Genomic DNA, 5937 nt, shown 5'->3' with positions numbered 1-5937 from the left:
TATGAAATGTGTAAGACCATTGTTGAAAGATACCATGGCAATCTAATATGAAATGTGTAAGACCATGGTTGAAAGATACCATGACAATCTGATATAAAATGTGTAAGACCATGGTTGAAAGATACCATGACAACGTGATATGAAATGAATAAGACCATGGTTGAAAGATACCATGGCAACATGACGGGAAATGAATAAGACCATGGTTGAAAGATACCATGGCAACGTGATATGAAATGAATAAGACCATGGTTGAAAGATATGAAAGATACCATGGCATCATGACGGGAAATGAATAAGACCATGGTTGAAAGATACCATGGCAACGTGATATGAAATGAATAAGACTATGGTTGAAAGATACCATGGCAACATGACAGAAAATGAGTAAGACCATAGTTGAAAGACACTATGGCATCATGTCAAAGATAAATAAGACCGTGGATAGGAGACGCGATGACATCTATTGAATAATTGATATTCAGGTAATATGCATCAGATGACTAATGGTTATATAAAATGGTTGTGTGAAATGTTTACAAGAATTGGTCATATGGAAATATATGTACAAAATAGTTGTATGAAATAATTATAAAGATAGATAAACGAAATAAGAATAAGTACATGGAATATAATTTATGTTAAGTTTGATATAAACTTTACCGAATAAATATACATAAAATATATGGAAATGATGGAGCATGAAATATTGATATAATGAAATGATTGATATATACTTATGAAGAAACGGTAAGAGAATGATATGTTTCATGACATGTATATATATGATTATCTTTGCACTACAGCAAAACTAATTTTTAGCGGCGCTTTTAGGCGCCACAAAAGTTTACGCCTTTTATTTTTAAAAAACGCCGCTAAAGGTCATGGCCTTTACCGACGCTTTTCCCACAAACGCCGCTAAAGGTCATGGCCTTTAGCGCGCTTTTCTCACAAACGCTGCTAAAAGTCGTGACCTTTAGCGGTGCTTTTCTCAAACGCCACTAAAAGCCTTGAAATTTTAAAAAATATATTATAAAAATATTATAAATGTCATGAAAATTAAAATTCATTATCAAAATATTGAGGAGAATAATATCCATGATATAAATATAAAAATTTTCTATTAAAATTCATTATCAAATTAAATTTTCTATGAAAATTTTAACTTTAAAACTAAATATAAAATTTGATGAATTCAAATTTAGAATTTAAAATAATAAATTAATAACACAATTAAAATTCAAAAGTTAGAACTCAAGTTATTAAATATTAAAATAAAAATAAAAATATAGAATCAAAACTAAAATAAATAATAAAATTAGATTAAATATAAAGATATAAATAAAATACAGCAAGTCCAAATACAGCATCTTGTTTGCGAATCTAAACAACATTGAAAATTGAAAGGTTCGGGAACAAACTTGAAGTTGACAGACCTAGCCAAAGGATAAATATCAAAGTTAGAACTCAACAACACCCATCGTTGTGCAAGTAAAATACAGAAAAAGTTGTCTGAAAACCAACGAAGTGCAAAGTGCAGACCACTCTAACATACAAAATGACAGGTATGCTCATGCATATAAGCACCTGCTAGGAAATGTCATCTTGAACCTTTATCCCTTCAAAAAGTTACTAAAAAACAGTACTCCTGACCCCTAAAATCTATACAGCTCTTTGTATGAAAAGCTATATTTTTCAGAGGCAAGTTTATATTAAGAATCGAACTACTCCAAATATGTTTAATACCCTCAAAAGCAGTAACAGAACGAACATTATAATGCATATGCATCATGGAGTGCTTTTGCATGAGTTTTAAAATTTAAGTTCATTGACAACAAAAGGGCACACAATCCTTAAGGAGATCAAAGAAATAATTTCTTATCAAAATGATTTATAAAGAAAAAATTTCTCAAGTTCGGAATTCTTTAGGTCATGTTTTGATCTTGCAATACAATATATAGTCCTATGCACAAAAGAAAACCTAATATGTAACCAAGCTGATGGGGCTATCAAGCTAATATTACTTGAAATATCAATAATAAAAGAAAAATTACATAAACAATATTTTTATTTACCACCATTCAGAGAAATGGCGCTGATTAATCCTGTCAATATGTTAGTAACAGGCAACTAAGGGGAAGGGGGAGCATTTTCAATACTATAAAATTACCAGAAGTGGATGAAGACACGTCCAAGATTAAAGGCTCGTGATATATATTCAACTGGAAATGATAATAAAAATGGCAGCCCCAGCACAATTTGCAGAACCCTTTACTGAGTATGTAGAAAAGAATCAACACACTGGCAGGCAATGCCCCCTGCCACAAACATTAAGTGCAGTAGTCCAACTCACCTAACCACATTGAAAATAAGTTACGATGCATGGAGATTTATATTTACTTCCCATGTTAAGAGAGGAAAAGAATGTAATCTATAAAGCAAGGAAGGGAAATAGAAATAGAAATCTCGATTAACAGGAAATTCTTAATGCTAATAATAAGTCCTCAAGGGCCAAAGAGGAATAGTTGACATACCTGTACAAGTGCCGCACCAGCTAAAGCTGATATTACCCCACTGATACTCATAGCCTGTTATAAGAAGTGATAACAAAGAAAGACAGAACTGTTTAAGTATACTATCTAACCTAGTTGCCAATTACTAGAAAAATGTAATCAAGCAGAAGTTAATGCACCTTTAGCATGAGTATAAAAAGAGATGGAGCATAGAGTAGGACATTCATCTTTATCGATAGGGCAGCACTACACATAAAAAAAGAGGCAAAGTAGGATCCACTTCTTTTCTTTTCCTTCTTAGAAGGGGAAAAAGCTACTGATAAAATGAGCATAGTACCAAAAAATAATCAACCCCAAATGCCACCATCCAAAAAGAATAGATCCCATTGCAGCATGGAGGAGTGTCATTGCGAAACAGTCATTAAACAGACGAAGCACAAATATTGAGTGAACTCGCTTTGAAAGACAAAGCAGGATAAAAGCCCACCACGAAAGCTGCAAAGACGTTTTAAGAACAGTAAACCATAATATAGAAAACCAAGACAACGAAATACAGAGTAAGAAACATTAACAATCAAGAATATTTTCATTTAAATCACCAATCTCGAGTTTACTAGTTTCGAACTTTCAGAGCACTCAGACAAAGAAATATATTTATCAGCTTTACGAATTTTACATACCAAATCATATAACTAATCAGTAACAAAAAGCAACAAATGGTGTGGTTTCAACAAGTTCTTGCATTAAAAAAAGAAGGGATAGGAGTAGCAACAAGACTATCATACCTAGTTGCTAAAGCATCAATTTCATCAATGAAATTTCCCAGAGAAAACGCCACCATACTATATTGTACCAATATTCTAACAACGAGGGAGTAGCAATACTGACGGCTTTTAACCAATTCCAGGCATTGAAACATAATATTACCAGCAGCCAAAATGAAATTCACAAGCAAAAACAAGAAAGAAAGAAGAAAGAACCCAGAATTCAATTAAATTCATAAGAAATGGCATACACCTCTACATAGCTCTATGACAAATTTTCGGTATAAAAAGGGGTGAAAAATCTCGATTTAGATAAGATATGATAGGCAAAAATGGAAAACTATTTTCACTATTAGCAATTCCCATGGAACAATCAAAATAAAGTAACATCAAATTTTACCTCTTAAATTTTCGATAGATTGAACGACTTCACGCAGTTCATTGATGATCTTAAACCGAGGAACCCAGTCTTCATGCAACGGCTTGACCACTTCGAGTATTTCCTTGAGAGTTGACCCCACTTGATTTTGTGAATTCATCTTTTTTTTACTATATAACAATATCACTTAACAACAAAAATTTGCTCCTTTAAACTCAAAGTTCATAATTGAAACATAAAAATTTAATAAATAAAAAAACACAAAAGCCCTCATAAAAAACATTGATTAATGACAATAAAAAGTATGAGAACTGGTCACATAGAGATCATATGCATCAATATTCATAAGTATTAACAAAAAAACAAAATAAAAAGCAAACATTTATTGACTTAATTATCAAATTGTATATATATATATATATATGTAGGCATTGACAAATTCACAAGTTATAATGGAAATAAATCCAATGAAAGTAAATTTACAGAACATTAGAAGAGAAACTTTGGGTTAAATTAAACCCAACAAATCAAAATAAATTCTTTTTTAATAATAGAGCTAAAGTCTACACTCAGGCATTTAAACAAACACTTAGAAGAAATAAAATAATCACAGAGAAAAATAAAGAACAAAAACAAAGAATTTACTTTGAAAAAATTAATAAAAAATCAACTCCAACTCCCATTAATCCTCATCTTTTGGGGTTCTTTTTCTTTTTTTGGATTGAATTTCTTCTCTCAGATTTTGAAGATCCTGCACCATCAAAAGAAAGAAACACACATATATACCTATAAAAAACAAAACCCAGAAATATTTCCCATTGCTCTTTCATAGAAAATAACAAAACAAATTACTATTATTTGACTATGGACATTAACTGTTTTGTACAGTAAAAATGTGGGTTTTTTTTCCTTTGATTTTATTTCCTTAAGGAAGGGGTAATCTTTTTCTTTACCTTTATATTCAGAATTTAAAAGGAAAGAGAGAAAATGAAAATAGAAAAAAGGAGGAAACTAAGACAGATAAATAGACAACCAAGAGTCAATATTAGTGCTTTACTGAGTGATAAATACACAGATAAATAGACAGAAAATGAAAGTAGCAAACTGTTATGGCAACAACAACAACGCCAAGAAACAAAAAATCCACTAATTGCTAGTGCTAATTAATAAAAATAACAAACACATAAAACCTGACTTACTGTGTATAGAATACTGAATAAAGTTCTGCAATAAATTCCTTCTTTCCACAAGGAATTACTCCGCAACTGCAGACAAAGTTTTCAACTTCCTTTTCCCTTTATCCTCTTCACCCATGTAATACCAATCGCCCCATCCAAGTACAGCGGAGCCAGAGTAATCATGGACACCTTCGATAAGAGCTTGGAGACGCTGCTGTTGGAGAGTTTCTTTATTGAAAAGGGCAACAGAGGGGTGAGATTGGGAGTGTTTGGAGGATACTGATTTTAGGGAAAAAATTAAGGGTTTTAGTGCGGGAAATTTTGAGAAATTTTGCGATAAAAAGGCGCCTTTTTAAAAAGTGAAATAAATTTTTGTGGCGTTTTTTATAAACAGCGCCACTATTGCATACTTTTTGTGGCGTTTTTTAAAAAAACGCCACTAATCCTCTAAATTTTCAATTAAAATGACACCATTAAATTATTTTATTTTTTATGGCGTTTTTTAAAAAAAGGCCGCTAATCTCTTAAATTTCTAATTTTTTTAAAAAAACGTAAATTTACTTAAACCTAATGATATTGTTTTAAATTTTTTATAAATGTGTACATGTTATTTTTATTTGATATTTATTATTATTTTAAATATAAACAAGTTAAATATTTTAATTATTTTTTTCTATCAGTCATTAAATTATATGTAAGTTGTGGATTTAGTCATTTTACTTTAATTTTGTTATTTTTAGTAATTCAACAAGAATTTTCAAATTTTGAAATTGTAGTATTAATTAAATGGTAGCTATTAAATTCATTAAGTTTTGCTATTTCTAAAATCTAATGTAACAATCATATTACTCACAAAAAGCCAGTTATGGATTTAACGGTTGTCATTTGTGTCAAAATTAAAATTTTAAAATTTGAAAAGTATAAGGACCAAGAATGATCTAATTGGATAACATGAACTCAACCTACAGCTTTACACACAATACCAAGACTAATAGCATAATTTAACCAAACATATATAATTGCTATCATTTGAGTGATCATGACTAAAATTTTAAATTTTGAAAAGTACAAAAGATAAAATTGATCGATTTGAAAAATACAGG

The 5937-nt window shown here is 30.5% G+C and overlaps 1 long non-coding RNA gene across 2 annotated transcripts; it reads right to left on the bottom strand.

Moving 5' to 3' along the window:
* Positions 1-1239: 1239 nt before the first annotated feature.
* LOC108475058 (uncharacterized) lies at positions 1240-5184 on the bottom strand. Of its 2 annotated transcripts, XR_008279977.1 has the most exons (8): positions 4856-5183; positions 4302-4407; positions 3678-3842; positions 2851-3008; positions 2693-2759; positions 2535-2588; positions 2171-2353; positions 1240-1436 (listed from the first exon to the last, which is right to left on the bottom strand). It is a non-coding gene; the product is annotated as an uncharacterized LOC108475058 (long non-coding RNA). The 2 variants fall into 2 exon arrangements; XR_008279978.1 differs by lacking the exon at positions 4302-4407 and having other exon boundaries at positions 4856-5184.
* Positions 5185-5937: the final 753 nt, after the last annotated feature.

This window comes from Gossypium arboreum, chromosome 3 (genome assembly GCF_025698485.1).
Source record: "Gossypium arboreum isolate Shixiya-1 chromosome 3, ASM2569848v2, whole genome shotgun sequence".
Lineage (NCBI taxonomy): Eukaryota > Viridiplantae > Streptophyta > Magnoliopsida > Malvales > Malvaceae > Gossypium > Gossypium arboreum.
The sequence above is the reverse complement of the archived record's forward strand: the minus strand, read 5'-3'. Positions and strand labels throughout refer to the sequence as shown.